Here is a 15,735-nt window from a genome sequence, read left to right as displayed (position 1 = left end):
GCTGAATTTGTAATCCTCTTGGCTCTGCCTCTTGAGTAGATGGGACTACACATCTGTGGAATTACAGCCATTCTATATTTTTATCAAGCACCCACTGTGTGCACAGTATGGCAAGCCTGTGATACCTGGGTGCAGTGATAACTGGGACAGGCAGGGCCCCAGCTTTTCCCATGCTGACATAAGGGTCTAGAAGGCTTCTCAAAGTGGTGTAAGCAGAGCCTAGCCTGTGATACCTGGGTGCAGTGATAACTGGGACAGGCAGGGTCCCAGCTTTTCCCATGCTGACATAGGGGTCTAGAAGGCTTCTCAAAGTGGTGTAAGCAGAGCCTAGCCTTTGCCCTGTGGTTCCCTTCTCTTGAGAAACAGCTGCATGAGGCCGCTGAGGTGCTGTGGTGTCTCAGAAGCTATGCCCCAGTGGAACAGAAGGCCTCTGGGGAAATAAACAAGGGCAATACAGGCCTCGCAGAAGGGTCTGCGCTGAGCATAGATGAGCTCTGGCTTTACTGATCGCAAGTCCCAAAGTGGAGGGAGGATGTGGACACTGTTGGGATCTATGCAAACCTCACAGCCTAAGCCCAGGGCACGTTGTTTTGCCGAGCTTAGCTTGTTTTCTAGGCTGCCCATCTAGGACAAGGTGGACTCTATTCTGTTCCTCTGGCCATGAACTCTGGCAGCTCGGGTCCTTGGTGTCATGTATTAATTATCTGAACCCAGAGCTGTGATATTTGGCTTCTAAGGGACCTCTGAATACCACTGAGGAACTAAACATTTGTCTAGTACATGAACTAGACAAATGGAAATACAATGTCTTAAAGGCAATTGTGTGTGTGTGCATATTCATATGTGTGGGTGTGTGCAGGTGCGCGTGCACACTGTATGTAAAGGCCAGAGGACAACCTTGGGTACAGTCTTCAGGCACCACCTTTCTAGTAAGACAGTCTCTCACTGGACTGGAGTTCACTGAGTACAGTGAGTCCCAAGGGTCTGCCTGTCTCTAGACCCCAGCTCAGTCTTGGGATTGAGTTCAGCTCCTTCTATTTTACCAACTGAACCATATACCTAGCCCTAAAGACAACTTAAAACAATGTTACTGAGTGATACATAAGATTAGTCTGTGGTACCTATGTACTCAGTAACATTTTGGGGTGTGTGTGCATATCTTTTAAATAGCCTTACAATGTAGCCCAGGCTGGCCCCAAATCTCAGGGCAGCCTTAGCCATCCAGATGCTGGGATTACAGGTGACTGTAACCATGCTTGGCTCTCAGCCACTGCTTAAACAGAATAAATCTCACCAGAGACTTATTACTGTACTTAGAGTCCTTTGGGGACCATCTCTAATCACCTCTCCTCCCTGCCCAGAGCTAAGCACACATGTGATTTCTTCCTATGCCAATATACAGTAGAGCTGGGATTGAGACCTAGGTCCTCAGGACTTTGGAGTCCTCCTTACCCTGGTCAGGCATTCCTAGATGGGAAGCTGTAACAAGCACCTTTTTTTTTTTTCCTTTTTTGTTTTTTGTTTTTCGAGACAGGGTTTCTCTGTGTAGCCCTGGCTGTCCTGGAACTCACTCTGTAGACCAGGCTGGCCTCGAACTCAGAAATCTGCCTGCCTCTGCCTTCCAAGTGCTGGGATTAAAGGTGTGCGCCACTACTGCCCAGCAACAAGCACCTTTCTGAGTAAACGGGAGACTCCTGCTTTGGCAGCTCAGAGACCCAAGGTGGGCTCTCCCACGCCATCTCAACTCCCAAACTGGAATTCTTCTGTATGGCTGGCAACATTCTGTGACGGAGTGAAGAGAAAGGCACTTTTTCAAAACCACAAAGGGTAAAACAGAGCCATATGGTCACGAGGGGACACTATGGGCTGTTCTCTTGAGGGAGGCCTGCCTCTGTGGGAGGATGCATGTGTCCTCCCACTTTGGCCTTCAGTCCTTGATCTCAGTACAGCTGCACAAGACAGAGATCGGTCCCTCACCAGCAAGTACAGCTGGCAGGCCCTGAAAGTTAATTCTTGTTTAATTTCTTCTTCTGGGTCTCCTGTCCTTTATCTTCTATGTTTTAGCACTGTGGCCCTTTGTATTTGGGCAATCACTAGTTTGTTTATCCATCCTCTTGTGGGTGGGCGCTGCCAGTAAGGTACTAATTTCTTGGTTAAGATGGTTTAGTAGGTGAAGGCACTTAACCACCAGGCTGGACAACCTGAGTTCAATTTCTTAGAACCTACATGGCAGAGAAAACCAACTCCCACAAATTATCTTCTGAATTCCATGTGCAGAGCATGGCACATGTATTATGCACACAAACACACACAGAAATATTGTGCCAAAGCTAGGCCTGGTAGTACGCTGGTCCCTGTGTTCTCTCAGCCCAGCTCTCCATCATCAGGGAAACCTTCTCTGAACGTCTCCTCCCAAGACAAGAACACTTGACACTCAGCCTGATCTCAGATCTCATAAGGCTTTGGCCAAAAGATCACAAGCTCAGGGCCTTCCCATGCTACAGAGAGTTCAAGGCCTGTCTTGAACTTACTGAAACCAAGTCTCAAAATAAAAACCACCAAGAGAGTTAAGGGGAATGGTCCATGCTTGCCTAGCATATGGGTGTCTTGGATTCCATCCCAGCATAAGAAAAAAAAAAAAAAAGAGGCAAGAGAGAAAGATTGCTATACATAATATTTTCATGTATTTTTAAGACAAGGTCTCACTACATTAGATAGTCCGAACTGGTTTCAACACCTTAATTTAGTGAAGGTCTTTTAAAAAATCAGATACAGGGTCAGTAGAGAGCTCCAGTTCTGAGCTTCAGTGCCCAAGGAGGCAGGTGCGTCAGTATACCATGCGCAGAAACAGGACTTAGAGCTGTGCTAATGGAGTCCAGGTACAGGACTCAAGGCAGCCTCGGGATCCAAACTGAACGCTTCCTGAGCGGCGGCTGCAGTGCTCAGGTATTATTGTTATTCCCTCTGTGGGTGGAGACACTGGGTATTTCTGAACATGTAAAATCTTACCTACTCCACCTCCTTGGTGAAATGGTGGCTTTTAAAAGACTTAACTTTCCTCTTCAGCACACATCCCCCACCCACCCATCTGTCTCCTGAAGTAGGTAGGACTGAAGGCAGGATGGAGGTGTAGGCAGCTGCCAGAGACTGGGACAAGAATAAGCCCCGAACAGATTTCCTTGTCTTCTCTACCACCTCCCCCAACACACACCTTCCCCTCACTGAGCCCCCGGAAATCATGTCAAGTATTCTGGTCTGCATAGCTGTGCTCTCCAAGCAAACCAGGAACATCAGCTGCACTCAGCGGGCTGCTCCCAGCACAGCTGACAGTACACAGGGTCTCTCTCAGGCACACTCGGAACATACCCGAGGCCCTTACCAAGGCTATCAAAGACCACCTGCCTCAGCCCTGCCTCTGAACTGCAGCCTCGTCAGACCAACACATAAAATCATCTCTTTTCTGGGTCCCTTGAAGAGTCTGCTCTTACGCAGGGCCTTTGCACTTGCTGCTTTCCTAGCTAGGACGCTGGTCCCTGTGTTCTCTCAGCCCAGCTCTCCATCGTCAGGAAAACCTTCCCTGAATGTCTCCTCCCAAGACAAGAACACTTGACACTCAGCCTGCCCACTCCCTTCAGAAAATGGGCCTCTACTTGCCTCTGGCAATGTGGCCTCTGCTGGCCCAGGATCTGCACAAAGTAGGAACAGAGTCTACCCTGGTCACCACTGTTTCCAGCCCTAAGCACTACCCATCACAGGGCCAGACCTAGAACTTTATATAATTCCAGGGGACTGACAACTAGACCCAGAGCGCTTATGCTCCAGACCCCCAGGTGGAGGTGAAATCAAACACTCCACATTCACTGGATCCCTAAACATAGTGCCCACTGGGCCAGCACCGGCACTAAGGATGTCTCTGTGACCAAACAGAACTCCTGCTGTGGGAAGAGGAGGCAAAATAAATAGGTAAATTATATAGCACATTCAAAGTGTCCAAAGTCATGGAGAAAGGCAGTACACATAAGCCCAAGGAGACGTCACAGAAAGGCTCGTGGAGATGGTAACATCTGAGCAAAAATGTGAACCAGACGAGCCACATGGAAAGCTGGAAGAAGAGCACTGCTGGCAGGACCTGAGGCTCTGAGGTGAGAAAGGTACCAGAGAGCCAGGCCTGGCATCTCTGAAGGCTTTAGTTCTCCCTGGGAAAGAGACAGAGACCTGTGGCCTGAAGTGGCAGGGTGAGGAGCTGCACTGTTGTGCCTCTACTGCTGGGATGCAGGTCCTCAGTGGGAGGCTGTATCACAGCCTTCCTCTCCACTGGTCTCACCAGTCACAGCGTGGAACCATAGGAACTCTATCTGATACAAGAGAAGTCAAGATGGGAAGTAGAGTGCCAACAACTAGACAGCTAAAGTACAATAGCTGAAGAGACTAAACTTCTACCATTGAACCTAAGCCTGCAACTCCCTGCCTTTGCTCCCAAGACTGAACCATCACTCCTTCTCACATTGCTCTCTCTGCCATATCAAGGGCAGCACTGTCTCAGACACCCTGCAGACAGCAGCATACGTGTGCACACACGCGAGTGTGCACTCAGAGCAGGCCTCTAACTGGCTGACTGCTTCACAGTCATCACTCCTTTCCAGGCCTCCTCCCAGCTGTGCTCTAACCACAGGTGCTGGTGCTCGGAGGGTACCCAGGAACAAACAATCAGGGGCTTGCTTACCCACTGCAAGTTATTTGGGGAGGACTCCCCAAAATGCTGGTACAAACTAACCCGAGTCCTGATGGATAAGTGGTGCCACTTTCCCCATTATGCAGATAAGCAGACTGAGGCCAGAGCCTAAACTGGGAACACAAATCACATAGGGCAATGCACTGACCCAGTGTAGGAAGCATCTGTCCTTAAAGTAGAACAAACCAAGCCAACTTCTGCATTTGCAGAACTGAAGCCACAGAACACCTGAGCTAGAGTGCTGAAGAACCCCATTTTCCCTTTTCTTTAACTATGATCACTTAGCATACAACCCAAGCATGTAACTAGCAGCTACTGTGCTCATGTGCAGGTCCACAGACCCCTGGCATGTAACACCCAGAGTCTGATGGAGGAGGATGGTGGGCGGGGCTCTCTGGCGGAGAAGGCATCATGGCACCCGACTAGAAGCCTCATCCATGCCAATTCCTCCCAGGACACAGGCATGCCAGGTGGAGGTCTCAGTGACCACAAAATCTTGCTGGACCCCTTCCAGGGGCTCCTCAGAGCTCTTCTGGACATCTCTTCCCTTGTCTATTAGCTAGGAATGAGCACCACCAAGACTAAGAATGTGCTAATGTTACTACAAAGACAAAGTATTAGACAGGGTATGGTAACAGCCAGGAGACTGAAGCAGGGAGGAATCTCTGTGAGTTCAAGGCCAGCCTAACCTACTCAGGAAGTTTTAGGCTAGACCTATTTAGTGAGACCCTGTCTTGAAACAGCCAAAGACTGCAGGGCAGTGGTGGCACACACCTTTAATCCCAGCACTTGGGAGGCAGAGGCAGGCGGATTTCTGAGTTCAAGGCCAGCCTGGTCTACAGAGTGAGTTCCAGGACAGCCAGGGCTACACAGAGAAACCCTGTCTCGAAAAACCAAAAAAAAAAAAAAAAAATGCTGTGGCTGTGGTAACACAGGCATGTAAAAAAAAAACAACTGTCTTTGGCTTTTTTTTTTCTTTTTCTATTTTGGTTTTTCGAGACAGGGTTTCTCTGTGTAGCCCTGGCTGTCCTGGAACTCATTCTGTAGACCAGGCTGGCCTCGAACTCAGAAATCCACCTGCCTCTGCCTCCCAAGTGCTGGGACTAAAGGTGTGCGCCACCACTGCCCGGCAACCTGCTCTCTTCTTAAGAGCTTCCCAAGACCACTTCCTTTCCCAGGCCACTTGCATCAGTGTGCTTGGACTCTACTTAGACTGGGAGCTATCCCAGGAACAAGAACCATACATGGCATAGGAAGGGCTCAACAAAAACTTACTGAGATCGTGGAATAAAAAAATGAGCCAACCAGGCATAGTAGTACATATCTTTAATCCCAGCATAGGTGGATCTCTGTGAGTCAGAGGCCAGCCTAGTATACAGAGTAAGTTCTAGGCCTGCCACAAATGATGGATGGATGGATGGATGGATGGATGGATGGATGGATGGACGGACAGACGGACAGACAGATCAAGTTGTTTTTCATTGTTTCTACCATGTATGTATGTGTGTGTGTGTGTGTGTGTGTGTATATATATATATATAAAATGTCAAAATGTGGAAGAAAGAGACAGGTCCATCAACAAGAGTTCATGACCAGACAGGGCTATAGAGGGAACTCCTGTCTCAGAACAAAACAAACAAAACCACATAGCCAGGCATGATGGTATATGCCTGTAACCTCAGCACTGGGAAGACTGAGGCAAGAGGATGATGAGTTTCAGATAACCCAAGCTACATTACAAGATCCTGTCTCAAAAACCAGGGCTAAGAAAATGCTCAGAGGGCGGAAGCCCTTGCTCTGCAAGCAAGCAGAGCCAGCAGAGTTGGAGTCCCCAGTCACCACAGAAAAAGCCAGACAGAGTGCTGAAGAGATAGCTCGGCAGTTAAGAGCATTAGCTGCTCTTGCAAATGTTCCCAGCACCCACAGAGCAGTTCACAACCATCTGTGACTCTAGTTCCAGAGAATCTGACCCCTTTTTCTGGCCTCCAAAGGCACCAGGCATACATATGGTACACAGACAGATATGTAGGCAAAACACTCACATACATAAAATTTTAAGTTTGCGACCCCAGCATTGAGGGGTAGGGACAAGATCTCCAGAGCTCACTGAGCAGCCAGCCTAGCTGAAACAGCAAGTTTCAGGTTCAATGACAGATCTTGTCTCAAGGCAGTAAGGCAACAAATTACAAAAGACCTGACTGACATGGGCATGTTCACACAATAAACTCAAGTGAATGCACCACACACAACCAAAATAAGCAAGACATGTGTGCCTCAGTGTCTCACCTACTAGCTAGAAATAAGAACCCTCCCCACACCCCAGGATACCATGCATGAATACAGTACTGGTACACAGGGCACGCACAGGAGAACAATGTTAAGCTGGCACCATAGCTCATCAGGCCCCAGGCTCCCAAAACGTCCACCCTGAACCCACGCCTCCAGTCCACAAGCACAGGCTGTCTGTCCACTCTAGAGGCCTTCTCTGCTCTCTGGTGCCACAGCAACAAGAACCCAATCAATCAAGTACCTTCTCAACAGGCTGGTGCTTTCTTATTCATCAGCTTCCTGAAGCCTCCTATGACCCTGCAGGAACATTTCCAAGTTTAAATGAACAAACTTCACCTCAGAGAATGAACCCAGATACTCAGGGCTCCACAGCAACCTCAAAATGCTAAAAGCAGGACTCTCCCTCAGCCACCCCAGGTTTAATCACTAGCTGAGAAGGAGGAGCCCTAATTCTGGGAAGAGATGAGCAGTGGCAGCTGCCCCACTGCATTCAGGAAGGCCATCGCGGTGGCAAATGGAGAAAGGCTTGGATTTCTGGCCTCACCCTCAGAAACAACATCTGTAGAAGAGCTTCTCGCTAGGCGGCTGAGCTCCGGGAACTTGCCGAAGGGACCTCTGTCATGGAGTTTCTCCTTAGCCAGCCCAGTTTGCTGCTCTTGCACAGCCCACCCAGAGCACAGGCCCTGTTGTGGGTCCTGAGCTGCTGAGCTGGCAGTGGGTCCTGCCCCAAAGGACCAGGCTGAGATCCCACCCTGCAGTCCCCCCTCACTAGCGTCCTCCCTCCCTCCCTCTTGGTCCTGCTCCTAGGCCGTCTCCCCGGGCTGGGCCTCTCACTGCTTGGCTGGCTGTCCATAAGAGTCTGCCACGGAACCACCCCACCATGCAGCCCGGAGGCCCAGTGGCTGAGGGCCTTTTGCACATAGCTCTGGGAAGCTAGAGAGGCCCACAGAAGGGCAGTCCTGTGTTCTCCTGAGGCCTGACTGAGATCAACCACAGACGATGCCTCTTCCCATCCTCCATCCATGGGATCTGTGTAGATCCCAAGAGGTTCACTCTCTCCAGATCTCCAGAGGTTCAAGCCTTGGAAAACACACACCGGGCGCCTGCCTATGCACTACGCCTTAGGGACAAGGCTCACAGGCCAGACTAAAAGACATCCTCCTTTAGGCCACTAAGCACCTTTGTGCTGGGGGACCCCGGAGCCAAACCATCCAGACACTGCGTCTCATTCCCTTCCAGTCGGGGCCCAGTAAAGGTACTGGGGCTTTCAGGGCATTAGTGGACAGCCAGAGCCACGTCCTTCCATCCTCAGGGGTTTCACCCCGGGTCTGCCATGACTCCATCATGACAGTCCAGCTGAGCCCTCATGTCCATCTTATCGAGGAAGACCCTCCTTGACCATCTGAACAAAACTGAATCGTGTCCTCACGTCCTTTCTCCTACCCTCCACGTGTCCTGCCCTGACAACACCAACCCTGACCTGCTGTGTTGTCACACTACAAGCTGGTCCTCATTCTCACTAGAAGGTAAGGCCCAAGACCCCATTCCTTCCAACTCTGGAGCTAACTGGAGAAGCGGTAGGCAAATGGTGGCAAGGACCCGTCCGTCCTATCAGTGAGACAGCCATTCATATTGTTCCTTAGCAGCAGTAGCTGGCTAGGCTAGCCGGAGATGCATAGACAAGTCACCCCCATTGAGTCCCCACCTCCATCCCTAAATGTACCACCCATGGCCCTGGGGAACACAGCGTGAAACCACAGACAAGGGAGGCAACCAGTGGGTCTCCACCAAAGCACTTGTAGGGCAGTTAGTCTCTTGAGGGGGAAGTGGGAGGCATGAGAAACACAGCCTGGCCCTAGGCAGAAGCTTGAAAACCTCCAAGGCCAAAATCACCACCCAACTGAGTAAATCCTCAGACTCCAAACTCCTTCCCAGGCTGAGGAAGCAGCACACACCCCATCCCCTGGCCACCAGCACTCACTTGGTCACGCAGGCCTCTCCCTGTGTGTGGTACATCTTTACCTCTCATTGAGCCTATCCTCCCGCCACGCCCCCCACTGTGGGCTGCCTGCTGCTCCCAGGCTGGTTTGTCTCACTCACACACTTGTCCTGCCTTCCCTGCCACTACATCTAAAGAAGCTTCTGATAGTCCCCATGGCCTCACCCAGATTCACCACCTAGCAGCTAACCCACTCCTCGCTCACCCTCCTGTCGGTCTCCTTCAGCTCCACAAAGGACTTCTGTTTTGTAAACAGGGTGTTACTATGTAGTCCTGGTTAATCTGGAACGTACTATGTAGATCAGACTGGCCTGGAACCCACAGAGACCCACCGACATGTGTCCTCAGTGCTGGGATTAAAGACAAGCTGTACAACGTCAGACAGAGGGGGCCCTTTGTCAGTACCCTAGTATCTTCACCTGATGCAACACCCTGCCCACTCCCAGCCTTCCCACCACTCCATGGCTGCGGTAGGGATTTAGGAAAAGCACACGAAACAAAGGTGTGAACTAGATCCGGAATGTGGGAAGGATCTCCAGTTTGTACCGAGATGCACTTGTTAGCTGACTTTACTGTGTGCCCCCTTGTCTCTATATCTGAGAAAGAGGCTAACCTCAGCCCTACTTTCCTCCTGATGTCCTCTGACAAACTTCTACAAACTGGCGAGGGCCCCGAGTCCAGCAGCAGGAGATGACGTACAGCTTGCCAGGTCACCCTGAGCACACACCTGCCTATCACTGTGTCACACACAGGAGAGGCTGCACTATCTAGGACTCCCTGTTGCCCTCTAAGGAAGGCATTACCTCCCTGGACTCCCCAAGGCTTCAAGAAGGCTGAACTACCCACTCAAAACTACACGACTAGCACCTGGAAGACTGGATTTGAACTCAGTGCTCACTACACCAGAGCCTTTTTGAGAGCTGTATTTATTGTGTATGTACATGTGCATAACTGGGCGCATGCTATGACATGCATGTGTAGGACAGAGGAAACTGTGGAGTTGGTTCTCGCCTTCCACCTTTATATGGATTCTGAGGATGGAACACGGGCTGCAAGACCTACACAGCAATGTCTTGACCCACTGAGCCATCTTGTCAGCCCAACATAACGCTTTACAGAAGCTGGGAACCAGGACACTGAATGTCTGGATGGAGACTGGACAGAGTTGGATCCCTAGATACCTAACAGAACTGAAAGCAGGGGATGAATAAGGCAGGTGCCTCTGTCCCATGACAGGTTCCGAGTGTCGGCAGAGACTTCCATGGCTTGGCACCATGGCAGAAGCTTCCTATCAGCTCCTCACAGCAGCTGGAGGTGGGTGCCTTTCGGAGTCCACTGCATGTAAGCGAACACTGTGGTCCCAATCCCACAGCCAGAAGAACTAATCCTCATCCTGGCTCTAACTGGGGCCCATAGCTGCTCTCACCACCTAACCGAATGGCTCTCCTGCTAGCTCCTCCTGTCCCCAGCACACATGTACTCAGGGCTAAAAGATGTCTAATTCAGTTCTGTCCTCAAGTTTCTCCAGAAAAACCTGAAATGCTGAAACTGTCAAGTACAGGAACAGTCAAATCACCCCAGCCTGGGGAAGAAAGCAGATACTCAGAACCAAAGTCAAATGGGCAGAGACCACTGCAGCCTGGGACCTCTTGAACAAACAGAGTATGGTACCAGGGTCTATATAATCTGTGTCTAAATGCCAGCCTGCCTGCCAAGGGGCCTGATACAGACCTGGAAAAAAAGCACCTTCTCCTTCAGGCCTCAACTTCTGATTGTGCTTAAACAAAAGGAAATAAACACTCTATAAAGCCACAAGCCTATTTAGTCACAAACAGAAGCCACCATGGCTCAGTGCATTGGTTGCCTTACCTGTGACCTGGGCATAACATTCCTTACTATTATCACTGGGCATAATATCTCACTATTCGGCCTCTATAAAGTAGACCAAACAACAGATACACAACTACAGTATTTGAGACTTACATGACCCCATGTTCAAAGGGCCTATCACATCCACAGCATGATGAGAATACTGACTGGCACACGCTACCCACTATCACTTGAAACGGTGGAGCCCTGGGACTCAAGTTTCTCTCAAAGGAGAGCATGACAACAGACTCTGCTGCTCTAATACAAGGCATCCTACACAGTGTGCAGGCATACTGAATGCATTGAGTGCAGGTCAGCCATCAATTTCACGGTCATGACTTTTATAGGTCCGGTTAACTCTACCAGGCAGAGCCTCTAAAAGCTACTCAGAGAGGACTACAGAAGCACATCCCTGGTGGAAAAACACACTGGAGAACACCCGCCGCCTGGACCTTTCTCTTTGGGAACCCATGCCGCATTGAAGTCAGTCAGCATAGACACCAAGGCTGTAGACCAATGGCTACTGTCTGTTTCCTTGACCATATCACCAGACTGGTCAGCTAGGTCAGTCAGGGACTGCAGCCAATCTTCCAGGAAATTTAGACCTAGGACAAAGGTTACAGGGCAAGCCACAATCACAAGCTGGCCTAAGGAGCAAGGACGCTGGACACACTTCTGGGGTTCCCTGCTTAGGGACCACAAAGAAAGGCTAGGTCTGTGAGGAACCTTAGACAATCCCAAACACTGCTAAGTAGCCTTTCTCCCTCGGCCAGACCAAGCTGGATAAAGTGCCTCCCCTCCACGTCCCCTTGGCCTCGGCAGAGAGAACAGCTGGGAAAACAGCACTCAACCTCCCCAAGAGGCCAACTGTTATCACTCAACTCTGAGAGCGTAAACAGGACTCTTGGTTGAGCTGGTAGCAGGGAGGCCCAAGCAGCCACGTGGCCAGGGATGGAGAAACGTGGGCTGGGCTGGTATAGGCCCCTTCACATCCCATGTCCACCACAGCCGGCAGTACCTCAACTCTCACCTGCATCTCTGGGGAGGGAATAATAAACAGGCTAAAAATCAGCCTGACCTGAACCCTATGTTTTTCTAGCAGAGCAGAGGGAGGCCTGTCATCAGGCCCCAAAAGTTCTCCAAATGAGAGAAACAGGGGCCCCAAATTCTGGGAATAAAGATGTCCCCCGTCACCTTGCTCTGGAGAGCTGTCCCTTAAAACACACCTTCCGCCCAAAAGGTGACAAGCAGGTCCAGAGGCACCTCTCCTTCTCCAAGCCCGACAGCCCCTCCCTTTCCTAATAGGGAGCCAGACTAGAGATCAGAAAACTTCAGTGACTTCTAAGACACATCTCCACCCCCGGAAGCAAAGAACTTGCCAAAGGATGTCCCACACACCTTAAAGAGAAATAATCTGAGAGGGTTCTGGAGTGGAGAGTGGAAAGCGAACAGCCCGGTGATAAAAATGCAGCCCAGTAACGATCCCGTTTTCCCCAAAGTCATTAAGAAGTTCAATAAAGGGTGAGCTGAGTGTAAACGCCCACCTCTGCATATTACAGGAAGAGAAAAGCGCTCCTCGCCCACTCAGTATCACACCCCTAAAAGTACGCCCCTGAACACTCACTCGGGCCTCCCAACACCCTGTGCCTCAAATAGGATAAACATCGCAGCCCTCCTCCCGACCCCGCTCTCCTCTAAGTACTGAAGACGGCTCTCTCGTGCCTAGGGGGTACTACCCTGACGGCCCCAACGTGGCCACCCTGGGTACAGATCCCTCTACTCCAGAGGCTCCCATCCCTCTAAGTGCCCTATAGGAACGGCTCCCAAAGCACCCAAGCGGCACAGCCGTCTACACTTGACACGGTGCGCGCCTCAAAAGCTGGACAGGCTGGCACCGCAGAGGAGGACCTGTCTCCCCCGACATCCCCCGAGGGCAGCCCAGCCGGCACACTCCGAGAGGGCTCCCCCCGCCGCCTCAGTGGTATGGACCGCGGCACCCGCCCCACGTCCCTCTGGGCTTGTCCCCCCGCCAAGCCCCGCAGCAGACGCCCCCACTTAATTCCGGAAAGAGGGGGGGAAGCCTCCAGGTCCGTGGTCCCCGCCCGGCGGGCACGGGTGGTACGGCCCAGCGAGGCCCCACGGGGGGCCAGGACGCGACCATCGCGGAGGGGAGGGCGCTTGGGGACACGCGCTGGCGTCCTCACCTGTCACCGGCGGCCGCCCAGCCTCTCCGGCGGGGCTCTACCCCCGCCCATCGCCACGCTGAGCTCGTTCCCGCTCCTTGTTTATTAACTGGCGGCAGCAACGGCGGCAAGTGCTGGCGGCGGCGACGCCTTCTCGGAGTCAGGCCCAACGGCTCGCGCAGCGCGGCCCCCCCCCGCCCCCTCCCCCCAGCCCCCGCTCACAGCCCCCTCCCACCCGCTGGCCGGAAATACCGCCTTTTCCAGCCACAAACAGGAAGTGACGTAGTAGACCAAGGGAATGGCCTCAGAAAACATCAGACCGCAAGCGCGGGGACAAGGAGGAGGCAGGCTGACAGCAGCGCGCCTGCGTACATTAGGCAACGCCCGTCAGGGTAACTTTTTTTTTTTTTTAAAAGAGCCTCGTTCTGAGCTGGAGGGAGAGCGTTACACATGCGCAGTAGAACACCAACAAGCTGGCTTTCCCCGAAGGCCCGAGTGATTACTTCCTGGCAGTCAAAGGGCTTTATTTACATACGCTTTGATCTTGTTTTCTCTTTCCTGTGTTCCTAGTTCCTAGACCAGGGGTTCTTAACCTGGGAGTTCTTAATCTGGGAGTCTACCCTCTCACAGGGGTTGTCTAAGACGATCGGAAAGCTCAGATATTTATGATTATTTTGCTATTCTTAGCAAAATTAACAGGTATGAAGTGGCAACGAAAATAGTTTTATGTTTGGGGGTCACCACAAGAGGAACTGTATTAAAGAGTCACATTAGGTAGGGTGAGAAACACCGTTCTAGACTTTCTTTTTTTAATTTATTTATTTAATGTATGAGTGCTCTGATTTGCAGGCCAGAAGAGGGCATCAGATCCCCTTATAGATGGAAGTGAGCCACCATGTGGTTGCTGGGACTTGAACTCAGGACCTCTGGAAGAGCAGCTAGTGAGTGCTCTTTTTAACCACTGAGCCATCTCGCCAGTCCTACCTTTTTATTATTATTTGTTTATTTTTTGAGATATGGTTTCACTGTGTAGCCCTGGCTGTCCTACAGTCAGAGCCTCTAGCTCCTGAGCACGGGGATTAAAAGCCTGTGTTGCCAGGGCCAGCCTCCTAGATGCTTATAGAGGCCCCAAACTGGAGTTGGTAAAGGTTGAGCACAAAGCAGGATATGGTGACAGGTCTGTCATTGCATCACTCGGGAGGCTGGGGCAGGGGGATTGCTGTAAGTTCCAGGCCAGCTAAACCTTGTCTCGAAAAACAAAACAAAACGTGCGCTCAAGCTTTGAGTCACATAGCCCCACATTAGAATGTCCTCTCTATAACTATGGGTTGAATTCTGTATCCACATCTTCAAAACCCACATCTGAAGTATCCACATCTTCAAAACTGAAGCAATCTTGGATTATTTCATGGAAACAGTTCTTATTGAACTGTGACTTCAAAATACTAATGCCATCTGCACAGGATATACGTCTAATAAATGTGGGAACTTTTAATTTCTCGTATGGAATAACTTGGAGTAAATGTACAACTTAAAACCACAGGAAACCGCTCACAGAAGAAAGATATACAGGTTGCACGCCTGTAACTCACCTCTGCTGATCCTGAAGCAAGAGGACTAAGAGTTCCATGCCAGACTGGGATTCCTAGTAAGACCCAACCTCAAAATTTCAAGGTTTCATTTAATGATTGGGGGTGAGGTTGATGCATGTGAGTGCAAATGCTTTGGGAAACCAGAGAAGAGGGCATCGGTTAGCCTGGAGCTAGAGCTCCTGACAGTTGTAGTCAGCCCTATGTCCCGCTCAGAACCGGACTCAGTCCTTGCAAGACCTGTATGCTTTTATTTTTATTTATTTATTTATTTATTATTATTATTTTATTTCAAGACTAATAGGTGGCTTAGCAGTTAAGAACACTCTCTGCTCCTCCAGAGGACTTAAGTTCAGTTTCTATCTCCCACATACCATTTTTTGTTTGTTTTTCTGTGAGCAGAGGGGATGGTTTAGTTTTGGGGGAAATCCACATAGCCTTGAGCTCATAGAAGTCCTCCTATGTCAGTTACAGCAAGCACTGGGATTACAGGCAGGTGCCACTCTACCCAGGGAGATACTATTCCTCACATCCGATTTCACATTATCAGAAAGAGAATGAGGGGCTCACAAGATGGCTCAGTGGGGTACATACCTGTTTGCCAAGCCTTAATAATCTGAATGTAATCCTTGGGACTAAGATGGTTGAAGGAGAGAACAGACTCCCTCAAATGGTTCTCTGACCTCACATGAACACCATGGCACACAAACACACACACACTCTAAAGTACAATAAATCTTTAATCCAAACACTTGGGAGGCAGAGGCAGGTGGATCCCTGGGAGTTCCAGCCAAGCCAGGGCTACACTGAGATCCTGTCACGAGTTAAGAACACTTGTTGCTCTTGCAGATAACCTTGGATCTGTTTCCAGCACCCACATACCAGTTTACACCGCTCTTCTGATCTTTGAGAGCACCAGGCATGCACGATACACACGCAGACAAAATACTCAGATACATAAATCAGACTAAGAGACTCCAGATTATTTTTAAGAGATAAAATAGTTCTTCCTGTAAGCATTCTGAGGTAACCTGTGAAGATGGTTTGCTACTCTATTGTGGGACTGCGTAAGGG

The 15,735-nt window shown here is 50.5% G+C and overlaps 1 protein-coding gene across 1 annotated transcript in view; it reads right to left on the bottom strand.

The window, feature by feature from the left end:
• The window catches only part of Akt2 (AKT serine/threonine kinase 2), a 50,094-nt gene extending 36,870 nt beyond the window's left edge, over positions 1-13,224 (bottom strand). The window contains exon 1 of the mRNA XM_028781595.1: positions 13,094-13,224. The gene's annotated coding sequence lies outside the window, so the exon portion shown is untranslated. The remainder of the gene's footprint in view (positions 1-13,093) is intronic.
• Between the last annotated feature and the right edge of the window lie 2,511 nt (positions 13,225-15,735).

Source organism: Grammomys surdaster, unplaced genomic scaffold (genome assembly GCF_004785775.1).
Source record: "Grammomys surdaster isolate TR1022 unplaced genomic scaffold, NIH_TR_1.0 485, whole genome shotgun sequence".
NCBI classification, from domain to species: Eukaryota; Metazoa; Chordata; class Mammalia; order Rodentia; family Muridae; genus Grammomys; species Grammomys surdaster.
Note: the sequence above shows the minus strand (reverse complement) of the source record. Positions and strands in the feature narration are given on the sequence as shown.